The sequence below is a fragment of the Macaca nemestrina genome, chromosome 10 (assembly GCF_043159975.1).
Source record: "Macaca nemestrina isolate mMacNem1 chromosome 10, mMacNem.hap1, whole genome shotgun sequence".
In the NCBI taxonomy this organism is placed as follows: Eukaryota; Metazoa; Chordata; class Mammalia; order Primates; family Cercopithecidae; genus Macaca; species Macaca nemestrina.
The window spans coordinates 140,146,878-140,163,066 of NC_092134.1; the positions used below are offsets into that span (position 1 = coordinate 140,146,878).

General features: G+C 51.4%; 1 protein-coding gene and 1 pseudogene across 2 annotated transcripts in view; one reads left to right on the forward strand and one right to left on the reverse strand.

Annotated features, from left to right (window-relative positions):
* Window positions 1-8,703, reverse strand: part of LOC105484133 (tetraspanin 9) — a 210,786-nt gene extending 202,083 nt beyond the window's left edge. Inside the window, exons 1-2 of one of the 2 annotated variants that reach the window (XM_011745462.2) lie at window positions 8,621-8,702; window positions 1,787-1,853 (exon numbers count right to left, since the gene is read on the reverse strand). The gene's annotated coding sequence lies outside the window, so the exon portion shown is untranslated. Of the gene's footprint in view, window positions 1-1,786; window positions 1,854-8,620 lie in introns of both variants that reach the window. The other variant, XM_011745461.3, reaches the window with a different exon arrangement.
* Window positions 8,704-13,059: 4,356 nt separating this feature from the next.
* LOC105484246 (putative ribosomal protein uL13-like) lies at window positions 13,060-14,570 on the forward strand (annotated as a pseudogene).
* Window positions 14,571-16,189: the final 1,619 nt, after the last annotated feature.

Consider the following 16,189-nt stretch of genomic DNA (forward strand, 5'->3'; position numbering starts at 1 on the left):
GAGAGGATCAACGTCCTGTCTGCCAAGGCCTCCACTCACGTCTCCCTCACTTGGGTTTCAACGCAGATGCACGGAAGAAAGGCAGGCATCTGGATAGACACAGCTGCTGATGTCAGGGGTTCTCTGTGTCTCCCCAAGGCCATACAGGCCTCCTGGGGAGCCCCTCACCAAGTTCTGTCTGGCAGGGCCCACCAGGAACAGGCCCCACAGGATGTGCGGGACATGCTGCACAGCAAGACGGTCATTCCCTTGTCCTTAAGTCCTTCCTTCTCTGCTGCCCAGTCTTTTTTAATAGAGACAGAGTTTCACTATATTGCCCAGTCTGGTCTTGAACTCCTGCCTCAGCCTCCCAAAGTGCAGGGATTCCAGGCTGAGCCACTGCACCTGGACGGCTGCTGCCTGACCTTCACCAGACGAATTTGCCTCCACCCAAGCCCATGTGTCTGGCTGCACCACACCACTGCACCATTCAGTGACAGGCGCTGCCTCAAATCCCAGAGCTGCGAGAATGAAAGCAGACACCCACACGGGCCCCAGGGAGGCGGGAGGAGGACTTAAAATGGGAGCTCAGGCATTCCTGCTGCAAGCAGGCTCAGGGAGGGACCTGGAGCGGATTCCCAGCGTCAGTTAAGAACTCAGAACTGCCACAGGTCTGCATTAGAAAAGGCAGGCGCTGCAGAGTCATAGAATCTGGGCTGGAGCCCCCGCTCCGGCTAACACTATGTGTGGGCCTTACCTGCTGCCGCCGATAAAAGAGGAGGACGTGACAGCTACCCCGCGGGGCCTTTGTGAAAGTTAAATGAGATTCAAATTATAACTTCATCTGATTAAGTTAAATTGGTTGTGGACCTTTGTAAAGGGTCTAAAACTGAGTCTGATTTTGATGACAAATGTGAGTACCAGCATCCTAAGTATAACGTGAAGGCATGGCAGGATGAGAAGAAGCTCCTGGCCACTCTTGGGGCACCAAATAACCCCCGCTGGAACCCACAGACAAGAGAATGTTTGGCAAGATGAGCCACCAGCCAGCACCATTCCGCCCCCTCTCCCTGCTCCACTGACTACACCATTGGGTTCAGGGAAAGTAAGATTTTACATATCACCCAGCAGGGAGAAGCTGCAGGAGAAAACACACATAAATTAAACATAAAAGGCCCAGGTCAGTAAACAGCACCCCAAGGGAACCTGAATCAGCACCATCTACCCCCACTGTCTGGCTGCCTGGTCTGTAGTCTGGCACAGGGGAGGTCTCGATGCACAAGTGCTAGGAACAATGAATAAACCATCAGCAGGACCCCCAGGAGCCTGGAGGAGCAGAGAAGAGGGCCCCGTAAGGGTGCTGGTGGAGGGCGGTGGGCATAGCAAAATGGAGGCACTGAGGATTGGCCAGGACTCCTGCAGCTTCTCTTCTGGCCTGTGTTGGGAGGCCCCTCCACCCTGGCTCCCAAGCCTGCTGGGAGGAGACAGGAAGCAGGAAGTTACAGGCCTCTCCCTAGGCTTCCTCCACACAAATGGGGTGGCCAAGAAAGAATCTAAGAGTACCATCAGCCACCAATCAGAAACAGTGCGAAGGAGATAATTCTTGCCTGGCCCCCAAAGCCCAATTTAAGGAGCTTAGAAAAGCAAAGCCAGGAGTCAGGGCAGGACAACTAGAAAATGTCAGCATCCTCTTCTATCCTCCCCAACCCACAGTTAAAGGGCAAGAAAGACCTTGACTTCAGATGGAGTGGATAACACAGAGACGTTCAGAGGCCCTGCCCCACAATGGACCTGAACCAACACTGACCTGTTCTCTCTGAACTTCCTGCAAACACCTTGGCTGCTGACAAATAAAAGAAGGTTCCAGGATATTCCTGCAGGAAGGCAAAAAATTAGATCATCACTTTGGTAAGAAGCCACTCTAGGGTGAATTCTGTCCATCAAGGACCACTCTTTGGGGCAGCAATCCCTCACCAAGAAACTGCTCACTCACCAAATGGAGAAGGCCAGAAATGGCAAACAGGAAGGCAGTGTGCTAATGCCACTCAGTTGCTGGTGGGTACCCAAGACATTACGATCAGAACCCAAGCCCTGGCCCAGCAGAAAACACAGCTGCAATTGATTAGTGATGTCTGCCACGGGCAGTTACAGAAGTAACAGAATCCCCGCCATGTATTTGGCATCCCTGGGGTAGACCTTTGTCATCCAAGGATTTAATATTACAATTTTGGCCACTCGCAAGTGACCCAAAGTTTCAAGATATGTAAAAGTGTGTAAACGGACTGAGATGCGTTTGCATCGCATACGCTATGAGGTCAATAGGAAGGAACGGGCCACCTTGTTGTTTTCATCTCTACCACATTCAAAGTTACTCTTATGGAGCAATAAAAACTTGGTGGAAAATGGCCACCAAGTGAGAAATAAAACTGCAGCAGAAACTGAAAGGCAGTTAACTTGGGGTGTGAGGATAGATGCAGGAAACATTTGACTCTGCAGAAACATGACTCCGGAGAAAGCCAGGCCCATGAACACATATTACTGTGGATACAAATTTGGGATGCTAGAAAGTGCAAGATTCATTTCTTGAGATCCTGAGGGGTCCACTGTGCCTACTCTGTTCTGTGCCTCACAGCAGTGAATTCAGGGCCAAGGAGAACATCAGAGGGAGTGAGAATCCATGCGCCCTCAAGGGGCTTGCAATCTAGTTGACGAAACAATACCTACTGGAAACAGCAAATGGCATTGCATTTTCACAATCACCCAGCACAGAATCAACTTCAATTCCCCTTCACCTTCATCCTTTCCTCACTTCCCCACCCAATCAAGTTACAAATGATCCTGATCTTACTTCCAAAATGTCTCAAGTTCAATGCCTCCTCACCATTCCTCACAGGTGCCCAGCCACTCTCCCTACCATGATGTGCCCTCTTCATAGACCCCAGATTCACCCTCCTTAAGCCCAGCCCTGCTTCTGTTACCCTTGCTCAAAACCTGCAAACTTCCCAGGGTCTCCCAAGGTTGATGGCTGTCTTCACAGCACCAGTTTAATGCTGACATATGGTGGGCACTCAACTTCTCTTGGAAGAATGAATGGACAGATAAAGTTCTCGGCTGGTGATCTGAGGCCGCCCACAATACAGCTGTTGTCTACCTGCCCAACCTCTCCTCCATGGCTTCCCTGCACACATCCCACACCTGGCCCGCCTGCGCCATTCACACACCCCAACTTTCTCAGGGCCTAGCGCCCCAGGCTGATCCTTACTCCTTCTGTTGAAATGCAAGCTCCCCTCCAGGGTTCATGTCCACCACCACCTTCTGCATGAAATGGTGCTCCTCAATCAAGGTGACCGAACTGTTTCAGCTCACATAACGTTCTGCTCTCAGAAGCCATTCGCCTTGTCCTTTGAATTGTCATCTTTCGAACCCGTTTCTCAACTCTTTACTGGCTAACAAGCCCCGTGAAGATAAGGACGTTTATCTTGTTTATTTTTGCAGCATCAGAACTTAGCACAGACTTTTTTTTTTTTAAGAGACAAAATTCTTGCTCTGTTACCCAGCCTGGAGTGCCGTGACACAGTCATGGCTCACTGAAGCCTCGAACTCCTGAACTCAAGTGATCCTTCCACCTCTAGCTGGGACCATAGGTCCATAGGTCCACAAGTGTGTACCACCACACCTGGCTAATATATATATATACATTATATGTATAATTTTTTAGATACAGAGGCCTCACTATGTTACCCAGGGTGGTCTCAAATCCCAGGCCTCAAGTGATCCTTCTGCATCAGCTTGCCAAAGTACTGGGATTACAGATGTGAGGCACAGTATCCAGCCCAGCACAGACTCTTTTTTTTTTTTTTTTTTTTTTTTTGAGACGGGGTCTCGCTCTGTCACCCAGGCTGGAGTGCAGTGGCTGGATCTCAGCTCACTACAAGCTCCGCCTCCTGGGTTCACGCCATTCTCCTGCCTCAGCCTCCCGAGTAGCTGGGACTACAGGCGCCCGCCACCTCGCCCGGCTAGTTTTTTGTATTTTTTTAGTAGAGACGGGGTTTCACCGGGTTAGCCAGGATGGTCTCGATCTCCTGACCTTGTGATCCACCCGTCTCGGCCTCCCAAAGTGCTGGGATTACAGGCTTGAGCCACCGCGCCCGGCCCCAGCACAGACTCTTATACATGTGACACATACACCGTTTGTGGAGTTCACCAGAGAACCACCCAAGGAAATCTATAAAGGCCAAGAACAAAATGAAGACAGAAAATGCCATAGGAGTTCCCAGGAAAAAGAGGTTCATTTGGGATGGGATGCCAGGGTCTTGAAAGGAGCTCAGACATGAGAAGGGTCTTGAAAGAGGAGAATGGAAGAACTATCCAGAAAGGTGGAAGAGGATAAACTAAGGGGCCAAGAAGGAATGCGCAAAGCATGCCTGGGAGATTAGTCTGGCTAGAACCAAGGGTTCCCGGAGGGAGAAGAGTGGTAATAAGGCTAGACAGGCAGGATGCGGAATGCCAGGCGAATGCACCTGGATTAGATCCACTCCCTCTTAGTCAGTAAGGATGACAACCACTGCAGGCGGGGCCCTCATGGTAGAAGAAAAGAAGTCTTGTCCTCTCTTGTTCCAAGCATATTAGTCCAGTCTCCTCTACAAAGTTATAAATAACAGCCACCGTTTACTGCACACCTGCTGTATATGAGGCCCTGAGCTATGTGCCTCACATACATCAGCTCATGGCTCCTTCCCAACATCCTGAGTACTTGGTATTGTTATCCTCATTTTGCAAGCAGGGAGCTGACGCTAAAGGAGGTAAGGGCACCTCCCAAGGCCCAACCCACTCACTTATTCACTTTAACAGTGCTGGCTGTGGCCGGGCGCGGTGGCTCAAGCCTGTAATCCCAGCACTTTGGGAGGCCGAGATGGGCGGATCACGAGGTCAGGAGATCGAGACCATCCTGGCTAACATGGTGAAACCCCGTCTCTACTAAAAAATACAAAAAAAAAAAAACTAGCCGGGCGTGGTGGCGGCGCCTGTAGTCCCAGCTACTCCGGAGGCTGAGGCAGGAGAATGGCGTGAACCCGGGAGGGGGAGCTTGCAGTGAGCTGAGATCCGGCCACTGCACTCCAGCCTGGGCGGCAGAGCGAGACTCCGTCTCAAAAAAAAAAAAAAAAAAAACAAAAAAAAAAAAACAGTGCTGGCTGGCCCTGGGGTTACAGGCTTGCGACAAAGGGGCACTCCCTCCAGCCACCCCAGGTTCAAGGGCTTCCCACCTAAGCTGGGCTGCTTCTCCACAACTCTCCAGATTAATTCCTCAAGGAATTTACTAAGCACACAGAAGGAGCTTAATAAAGGACACTAAACAGACAGAATAGTGGCTGCCAGAGGCTGGGAGGAGGGGGAAACAGTTGTTTCATGAATATTAAAGCTTCAGTTTTACAAGGTAATTTCTGGAGCTCTGTTGCACAACAATGTAAATATACTTAATGCTACTGAACTGTACACTTACAAATGGTTAAAATGTACACTTAAGATTTTACATCTGCTGGGTGTGGTGGCTCATGCCTGTAATCCCAGCACTTTGGGAGGCCGAGGCGGGTGGATCACGAGGTCAGGAGTTCAAGACCAGCCTGGTCAACATGGTGAAACCCCGTCTCTACTAAAAAAAATATAAAATTTAGCCAAGGGTGGTGGCGGGCACCTGTAATCCCAGCTATTCGGGAGGCTGAGGGAGAGAACTGTTTGAACCCGGGAGGCGGAGGTTGCAGTGAGCCAAGATTACGCCACTGCACTCCAGCCTGAGCAACAGAGCAAGACTCCATCTCAAAAAAAAAAAAGATTTTACATTCAGTGTTTTTTACCACAATTTTAATTTTTTTTACATAAAGCACACTTCCTAATTGGTTGAGTGGCTGCTAATATCTTATACTGTTAATTATCTGATGCTGGAAGAGACTCTAGAATATTTCTAATCCCATATCCCACCAATAACGGAGAGTTGGAAAGAGGAGGTAAATTGCCCAAGGTTGCACAAATAAGTGGTGCCAGGTGAAGACAAGGCTCAACATAGAGGAAAGGGGCTGGGCGTGGTGGCTCACGCCTGTAATCCCAACACTTTGGGAGGCCAAGGTAGAATTGCTTGATGCCAGGAATTCAAGACTAGAGACCAGCCTGGGCAACATAGCACAACCCTGTCTTTACCATAAAAAATAAAACAAAATTAATTATCTGGGCATGGGGCCTGCACCTATAGTCCCAGCTACTCGGGAGGCTAAGGCGGGAGGATCACTTGAGTCCAGGAGTTGGAGGCTGCAGTGAGCTCATTGCATCCCTGCACTCCAGCCCAAGCAACAAAGTGAAAAAAATAGAAGAAGGGGCTGAATGTGGTGGCTCACGCCTGTAATTCCAGCACTTTGGGAGGCCAAGGCAGGCAGATCACCTGAGGTCAGGAGTTTGAGACCAGCCTGGCCAACATGGTGAAACTCTGTCTCTACAAAAAATACAAAAATTAGCCAGGTGTGATAGCGGGTGCCTGTAATCCCAGCTACTCGGGAGGCTGAGGCAGGAGAATCGCTTGAACCCAGGAGGCAGAGATTGCAGTAGCCGAGATAGTGCCATCGCACTCCAGCCTGAGCAACGAAAGTGAAACCCTGTCTCAAAAAATAAAATAAAATAAAAGAAGGGCAGAGGCAGACGGCAGAATAGAAGGCACAAGGCAGGAAGGTCAGAAGCCAGGTTCAAGTTTTGCTTCTTTTACTTAATGAGTTTTGTGACCTTAGATATTTGTTCTCTCTGAGCATCATATTCCTAACCTATAAGAAGACAATTAACAGTAACAAACCTCGCCCAGTGCAGTGGCTCACGCCTATAACCCCAGCACTTTGGGAGGCCAAGGCAGGTGGATCACTTGAGGTCAGGAGTTTAAGACCAGCCTGGCCAATATGGCGAAACCCTGTCTCTACTAAAAATACAAAAATTAGAAGGCATAGTGGCACGTGCCTGGAATCTCAGCTACTCGGGAGGCTAAGGCAGGAGAATCGCTTGAACCGGGGTGGCAGAGTTTGCAGTGATCTGAGATCCTGCCACTGCACTCCAGCCTGGGCAACAGAGTGAGACTCTATCTCAAAAAAAAGTAACAAACTTTACAAGATTATGTATGAATTAAATAAAATTATATACAGCTAATGTAATGCGCATAGAAACACTTGGCCAACTGTAAATTACTTTATCAACACTAGCTATTATTATTAATATTAAATATCTGTTCATAGGTTCAAAGAGCCCTGCCAGAATATTAAAATCTGATTAAACCAGACCAAAAACAAAAATCCTGCTCTCACCTGTTCAGGGACTTGCACACAGGGGGTCTTCAGGGAGTGAGAGTGGAACTGAATTATACTTCAAGTTTTATCTACCCCAATCCTCTCCCTCCAACCCACAGCCCAGCTGCATCAGCCATGCCAGGACCAAGCCAAGGGTAGGAAGCCGGTGTAATTGTCTGCCTCTCTGGCTGCATTCCTTAGCTAAATATAAATGATTTATCCAGGCCATTGTTTGAAATTATCCATAATCCCTCTCCTCGCCTCCCCATTACTTATGATGGCAAGCTAGCTGTGTATCTCTAGAGCAAAGCATATATTCAACATTCTCTGCGGCTATTTTCAATAAAGAGAAGGGAGCTGGCAGGTATATATAGGGATCCTCGCATGAATCTTCGGTTTTCTCCACTAGTCCAGGAAAGCTTCCTGGAGGAGGAAATACCTGAGTCACCCCCAGGGAAAAGGACAGCTGCAGGTCAGAAGGGCTCGCGCGCATAAAGAGAGACTGGGTCTCTGAACCAAGAGTGGTAAGCCCCTGCCTTCTTACCCCCGTTTTGGTGATGCGAGGGAAAGGTAGCTCAGGGGATCCCATACTACCCCAAGCTTCCCTAGACAACACAGGCATTTGGGGGAAGATGAAGAAGTGACCCGTATATTTTTCAAAGAGGGAGGAGATCCAAGACTCCAGTTCCAAGATGTACAAGTACAAATATTGCTCTTACAACAAGAAGCCAGTTTCTTGTTTGGATGTTTTTTTTAAAAACCACAAGAAAGTTTTTTTAAGTCCCAAACTTGAATGCACAGATGGGCCAGATCTCCAACTTCGGGGTGTGCCAGAGTCCTGTCACTCGGAGCGCTGATCTTCCAGCAGTGGCCCAGGCAGTGGTCGCGGGTGCCGGGGGACTGCAGGCTATATCCCAGCCCTGCCCCAAGGCCTCTGGCCCTCTGGCCCTCTCTGGGGTCCTTGTATGGACTGTTCCAAGCGGTGCACTGGGTCACACAATCGGGAACCCTTGCCAGCCCCGGGGGCTCCCTTTCTGAAACGGTCTTCCTTGGAGCCATCCCCTGGGGGACCCCACTTCGCTCGGTGCCCGGGCCCCGCACCCATCCTCCCCTTCCCGGCCCGCTTCCCGCACGGCGCCTACTCTGCTCCTCGTCCTCTCGTCCCACCGCCGCCCTGCCCACACCGCCTCCCGTGGGCGCCCCCGGCCGCTCCGCCTTCTCGGGACCCGGCCTGGGGGTGCCCAGCCCGCCCGGCGCCGTCTCGAGGCCGCGCAACTCCGCACGCTCACGAGACCCGCCTCGCCGCCCGCCGCCCGGGCCGCACTCACCGCGCCCGCAGGACTCGGGGGTCCCCGCACCGCTCACGCTCCTGCACCGCCGCCGCCGCCAGCGGAAACGGGGGGCGGGGCCTGCCCGGGAATGGCGCGCCTGCGGGGCGGGGCTGCCCGGGGGCGGGGCGGGGAGGGGAGGGGAGGGGAGGGGAGGGGAGGGGCGGGGAAGGCAGGGGAGGGGCGGGAGGGGAGGGGCGGGGAGGGGAGGGGTGGGGAGGGGTGGGGAGGGGTGGGACGGGGAGGGCGGGGCGGAGAAGGAGCGCCGGGCCGAGGGGGGCGCCAGCGCCAGTGCCCTGCACCGCCCCAGGCTGGGTCCCCTGCGTTAAAGGAGGGGGAGCCCGGGGACGGGGCACAGGGCCCGCGAGGCGCGGGTGCCCTCTGGGGGTTCCGGAAGCCTCCGTCCCCTCCCCGCCCCGCCACCCGCACGCCCCGACCGGCAGCTCCTCCCAGGTGCTCTGATCACGCCTTCCCCCTGCGGCGAACGGGCCTCTTCCCAGGGTAGGGGCGGGAAGGTCTGGGCCTGGCAGTGCGCTCTCCTGGGCTCTGCGCCCACACGGCACCCAAGGGCCGTCCTGGCCCAGGCCTCAGCTCTCTCGCTCTCGCCAGGCTGCCTGGCCTCGCCACCCACCCCGCTCTCCTGCGAACCCCTTCCCCGGTGTTCCGGGCGGGCTGTGTGAGATGCTGACAGCGCCTGCCGGAGACACCGCTTGCAGAAAGAGCCGCGCCTCCCCAGGAGCTGGCGGCCTCCAAGGGCGGGTACAGGGTACGATGTGCGGCAGGGGTGCGCTGAGGCAGGAGAAACTCCAGCTAGGCATGTCTGGCCCGGCGCTTTTTCAGGCCTGGATTTTATATGTTTTTTGTTTTTTTTGGTTTTGTTTTGTTTTGTTTTGTTTTTTCTTGAGACAAGGTCTCACTCTGTTGCCCAGGCAGGAGTGCAGTGGTGCGATCGCCTCTCACTGCAGCCTAGGCTTGTGGGCTCAAGTGATCCCGCCTCAGCCTCCAGAGTACTTGGGACTATAGGCGCGCACCACCACGTCCGGCTAAGTTTTTGATTTTTTTTTTTTTTTTTTTTTTTTTTTTTTGTACAGACGGGGTCTCCCTGGGGCCCAAGCTGTTCTCAAACTCCTGAGCTCAAGCCATCCTCCTGCCTCTGCCTCCCGAAGTGCTGGGATTATAGCCCGGATTCTTTTTTTTTTTTTTTTTTTTTTGAGACAGACTCGCCCAGGCTGGAGTGCAGTGGCCCGATCTCAGCTCACTGCAAGCTCTGTCTCCCGGGTTCACGCCATTCTCCTGCCTTAGCCTCCCAAGTAGCTGGGACCACAGGCGCCCACCACCTCTCCTGGCTAGTTGTTTGTATTTTTTAGTAGAGACGGGGTTTCTCTGTGTTAGCCAGGATGGTCTCTATCTCCTGACCTCGTGATCCGCCCGTCTGGGCCTCCCAAAGTGCTGGGATTACAGGCTTGAGCCACCGCTCCCAGCCTACGCCCGGATTCTTAAAGCTAGAAGGCCTAAACTTGTTTCCAAAGAGCACTAAAACGCCACCTCTTCTCATCATTACTGTCATCAAAAATTTCTAGGCCAGGTGCCCTGGCTCATGCCTGTAATCCCAGGACTTTGGGAGGCCCAGGTGGAAGGATTGCTAGAGCTCAGGAACTCAGGAATTCAAGAACAGCCTGAGCAACATAAGAAAACCCCATCTCAAAAACAAAACAAAACAAAAAGTTTTAATTAACCGGGTGTGGTGGCACACCCCTGTAGTCCCAGCTACCCCGGAGGCTGAGGCTCAGGAGTTGGAGGCTGTAGTAAACTAGGATCATGCCACTGTACTCCAGCGTGGGCAGCAGAGGGAGACCCCGTCTTTAAAAGTGAAAATTTTAAAAATTTTAAAGACACTGTATACTGTGCTTTCCACATGCCCTACCATTGCACTAAGCTTGACAGGGGACAAATTTTTAAAACCTGGCTATAATCACAAGGGTTGCCTTTGCTTTCTGCTAATTAGACTGAAAGTTTCCACTCATCTTCTGGGCCCCTCTCCCTCACACACACACAATCTTGTTTTTGTCTATTAGACTAAACCCATAACCCATCTCCTGATCTCCCTTTCCCCGCAAGGAAAATATTCTCCTTCCACATTTTGCTTCATCCAAAGCCTTCTTCAATGCCCCTAACAAAGTCCAAAGTCTTCCCAAGGAACCCCCACCAGCCCCAATCTTTCCAGTCACTGTGGCAGTCCCTTAGTACATGTACCCAACTCTGCCCAGGCTCCAGAAGAGGAAACTGGGTCTCAGAGAGGGAAAGAGATGTACTAGGCTTGTCTGCCAGCGAGCAGAGCCTGGTGAGGAAGCGGTCGCAGGGCTTGTGAGCCAGACACACCTGTCTAAATCCTGGCTCTGCTTTTATGGGCTGGGACCCCTTCAGGCCTGTTCCCTCACCTGTGGAATGGGGCATAATACCAATTACAGGGGCGGGCATGGTGGCTCACACCTGTAATCCCAGTACTTTGGGAGGCCAAGGTGGGTGGATCACCTGAGGTCAGGAGTTTGAGACCAGCCTGGTCAATATGGTGAAACTCCGTCTCTACTAAAAATACAAAAATTAGCCAGTCGTGGTGGCACATGCCTGTAATCCCAGCTACTCGGAGGGCTGAGGCAGGAGACTTGCTTGAGCCTGGGAGACGGAGGTTGCAGTGAGCCAAGATCGTGCCACTGCACTCACAGCCTGGCCGACAGAGCGAGACTGTCTGAAAAAAAAGAAAATACCAATTCCACAAGGTTGATGGACTGACCAAGATGATGGAGTGAAAGCACAACATGTGATGTGTGGTGACTGCTCAATAAATGCTAGCTTCCTCCTGCCCTTTTTGGGTTTTGTTTTGTTTTGTTGTTTTTGAGACGGGGACTTGCTCTGCCATCCAGGCTCGAGGGCAGTCTTGCCATCATGGCTCATTGCAGCCTCAAACTCCTGGATTCAAGGATCCTCCTACCTCAGACTCCTAAGTAGCTGGGACCACAGGTGCATGCCACCATACCCAACTAATTGGGTTTTTTGTTTGTTTGTTTTGCTTTGCTTTGCTTTGTAGAGACGGAGGCCTCACTATGTTGCTTAAGCTAGTTTTGAACTCCTGGCCTCAAGCAATCCTCCCACCTTGGCCTCCCAAAGTCCTCCTGCCCTTTAAAAAAAGATAGGCAGAGCACAGTGGCTCACACCTATCACCCCAGTACTTTGGGAGGCCAAGGAGGTGGATCACTTGAGCCCAGGAGTTCAAGACCAGCCTGGCCAACATGGCAAAACCCCATCTCTACTGAAAATACAAAAATTAGCCAGGCATGCATGAGCGTGGTGGCACATGCCTGTAGTCCCAGCTGCTACTCGGGAGGCTGAGCCCAGGAGGTTAAGGCTGCAGGGAACCATGATTACACCGCTGCTCTCCAGCCTGGGTGACAGAGTGAGACTCTGTCTCAAATTAATTAATTAATTAAAACAAATCTGAAATAATGGGATTCTGAAGTCTTAGAGATGGATGAAATCTTAGAAGAATTCCCTTGGCAATAGCCCAGAAAATGGCTTCGCTGCTCACTCTCCTTCACCACATTCAGAGATGAATGCCTCAGTGCCTCTGAGGGGCTGACAGCTGGAAGGAAGTGCTGAAGAAAAGCTGTGGAGGAGATGGGATTATTCAGTATAAAGGACACAAAGGTGACTAGTGGTCTGTGACGCAGACACACTGATCGTGTCCACCGAGGACTAAATGCAAGTAAACCTGACAATGAGGCACCACCTTCTTGGGGAAGGGACTTACAAATGCATGAAGTCACTGCTTATCATACCAGGCTTTTGAGGAAGTGTCATCGAGTTTCCCTCCTGGAGAAGATCCCAAAAAATGCCGAGGAGTACCATACATCAGGTTACACATAGGTAGGGTGATTGTATGCAGGTTTCGGGGGCACATTCTACTCACTCCTCTTGTCCTGGCATAGTTTCTAATAGTTCCCCTTTCACTCTCAAAATATCCTGGTGTGAATGATAAATTATATGCCACTTGAACTGTGAACAAAGGCAGGACTCCAAACAGCTCCTTCCAGGCCTGAATGTCAGCAACTCTGCTGGAATTTCTGAATCCCCAGGGACTTCAAAAGATAGCATGTCAGTTTATCCCCTTGAAATCACCAAATCAAATCAAAAATGACAATAGGCTAAAATTAAAGTCCCAGCCAACCACCCCAAGTCAAGCTTCGGGACTGTGCCTGCTGAATTGCGACACCTGGTGGTGAGAGTTCACGCTGCCGGAGCGGGGTTCCGCGAACACTTCACATTCGGCCATAGGTTTCAAGTGATTTGCAAAGCACCTAACAGCTAACATGTACCAAGTGTTTATGTGCCTGGCACAGTTCTAAGTACTTTACATGTTCCAACCCATTGATCCTCACAACACCATGAGGTAGGTAGTAGCATCATCATCCCGACACTTTTACAGATGAGGAAACTGAGGCTGAGACAAGTTAGGTAATTTCTCCCAGGTCATTTCACCAGTAAATGACTAAGCTAGGCTATAACCCCAGATTGTCTGGCTGGAGGGCCTGCACAGTTAACTACTGCTCCATCTAGACACACCTGTCTGAATGGAGGATTCAGGATTCAGACAGGTGTGTCTGGCTCTGTTTGCACAGTTACTTCGCAGGAATCTTCCACCTGAAGAGATACCCACCACCCCTCTGACATGGAGATGATGTGAGGCTACAATGAGAGGTAGAATGTATGAAAAGTTCCACTCTCGGCCGGGCGCAGTGGCTCACGCCTATAATCCCAGCACTTTGGGAGGCTGAGGTGGGTGAATCACCTGAGGTCAGGAGTTCGAGACCAGCCTGGCAAAACCCTGTCTCTACTAAAAATACAAAAATCAGCCAGGCCTCAGTCAGGCCTGTCATCCCAGCTACTAGGGAGGCTGAGACAGGAGAATTGCTTGAACCCGGGAGGCGGAGGTTGCAGTGAGCCAAGATCGTGCCACTGCACTCCAGCCTGGGCAACAGGACGAGACTTCGTCTAAAAAAAAAGAGTTCCACTCTCATGTCTACCAATACAGAATAGTAGTTTCCACATCTATAAAAATTGCCTGGGCATGGCGTGGTGGCTCACGCCTGTAAATCCCAGCACTTTGGGAGGCCAAGGCGGGTGGTTCACCTGAGGTCAGGAGCTCGAGATCAGCCTGGACAACGTGGTGAAACCCCGTCTATACTAAAAATACAAAAATTAGCCGGGCATGGTGGCGGGCACCTGTAATCCCAACTACTCAGGAGGCTGAGGCTGGAGAATCGCTTGAACCTGGGAAGCGGAGGTTTGCAGTGAGCCGAGATCACGCCACTGCACTCCAGCCTGGGAAACGAGAGAAACGGCCATCGTGGCTAAGCAGGTACTGCTGGGCCGGAAGGTGGTGGTCCGACGCTGTGACGGCATCAACATTTCTGGCAGTTTCTACAGAAACATGTCGCATGTTGAAGCACCTGGCTTTCCTCCACAAGCAGAGAACACAAACCTTTCCCGAGGCCCCTACCCCTTCCGGTCCCCAAGGCATTTTCCAGCAGGCGGCGCGAGGCATGCTGCTCCACGAGACCAAGCGAGGCCAGGCCGCTCTGGACCGCCTCAAGGTGTTTGATGGCATCCCACTGCCCTGCGACAAGAAAAGCCAGATGGTGGTTCCCGCTTCCCTGAAGGTCGTACGTCTGAAACCTACAAGAAAGTTCGCCTATCTGGGCGCCTGGCTCACGGGGTTGGCTGGAAGTACCAGGCGGTGACAGCCACCCTGGAGGAGAAGAGGAAGGAGAAGGCCAAGGTCCATTACTGGAAGAAGAAACAGCTCATGAGGCTAGGAAAACAGGCCGAGAAGAACATAGAGAAGAAAACTGACAAACACGCAGAGGTCCTCAAGGCCCACAGACTCTCGGTCTGAGCCCAACAAAGACTATTCATTCCTCATGCTTGGCCTGGCCTGCCCTTCCTCCATCGTCACCCTGGAATGTGCAGGACCCAGGGGCAGCAGCAGTCCGGGTGCCACAGGCAGCCTGGGACATAGGAAGCTGGGAGCAAGGAAAGGGTCTTAGTCACTGCCTTCTGAGGTTACTTGAAAGCACTCGGAGAATTGTGCAGGCGTAATTTATCTATGACCAATAGAAAGAGCAACCAGTTACTATTAGCAAAAGGGAGCCGGAAGACTAATTGGAGGGGCCCTGCCTTGTGAGTGGAGCGTCTGTTTAACTTTCCACCTGGTCATATAACTCTGCAGCTGTTAGACTGTGCAAGCACTTGGGGACAGCATGAGTTTGCTGTTGTACAAAAGGGTATTTATAGAAGCATAGACTGGGACGATGTGCCACCAAGGGGTTACAGGCGTTGTCTGTGCTCCTCACCTGTATTTTGTAATCAGAATCAAATAAACTACTTTTAAAGAAAAAAGGCCGGGCGCGGTGGCTCAAGCCTGTAATCCCAGCACTTTGGGAGGCCGAGACGGGCGGATCACGAGGTCAGGAGATCGAGACCATCCTGGTTAACACGGTGAAACCCCGTCTCTACTAAAAAATACAAAAAACTAGCCGGCCGAGGTGGCGGACGCCTGTAGTCCCAGCTACTCGGGAGGCGGAGGCAGGAGAATGGCGTAAACCCGGGAGGCGGAGCTTGCAGTGAGCTGAGATCCGGCCACCGCACTCCAGCCTGGGCAACAGAGTGAGACTCTGTCTCAAAAAAAAAAAAAAAAGAAAAAGAAAAAAAAAAAATCAGGGCATTGCCTGGGTGCAGTGGCTCACACCTGTAATCCCAGCACTTTGGGAGGCCCAGGCGGGAGATCATTTGAGCTCAGGAGTTTGAGCCCAGCCTGGGCAACATAGTGAGCCCTTATTTCCACTTTTTGTACTTTTTTTTAAGAAAAAGAGAAAAAAGCCGGGCACAGTGGTTCACGCCTATAATCTCAGCACTTTGGGAGGCCGAGGCAGGCGGAATCACAAGGTCAGGAGATCGAGACCACGGTGAAACCCCGTCTCTACTAAAAATACAAAAAATTTGCCGGGCGCGGTGGCGGGCACCTGTAGTCTCAGCTACTCGGGAGGCTGAGGCAGGAGAATGGCGTGAACCCGGGAGGCGGAGCTTGCAGTGAGCTGAGATGGCGCCACTGCACTCCAGCCTGGGCCACAGAGCCAGACTCCGTCTCAAAAATAAATAAATAAATAAATAAATGTAACAGTAATAGCCATATCAGCTACATTTGTATCAACTTTCTTACTGATCTTAGAATATTCCTATGTGTTTATCGAGGGCAATTCCATGGTTTAAAATCACTTTAAACGCTGCCCTACAGACCAAAACCACCTGTAAAAGGTCTGACCTATTAAAAGCATTGAACCCAAACACAGACTTCCCACCGCACAGAAAATGTTAATATGTCTGCAGTCGAAGTTATGGGGACCACAGTGCAAGCTAAAAACAAAGAATTAGATAAGCCTCAGCCGATGGCAGGCCAGGTAAAAAATGTTGGCATGTATATATGTCCTAAAATAAGTAAGTCATCAGTGAAGTGTT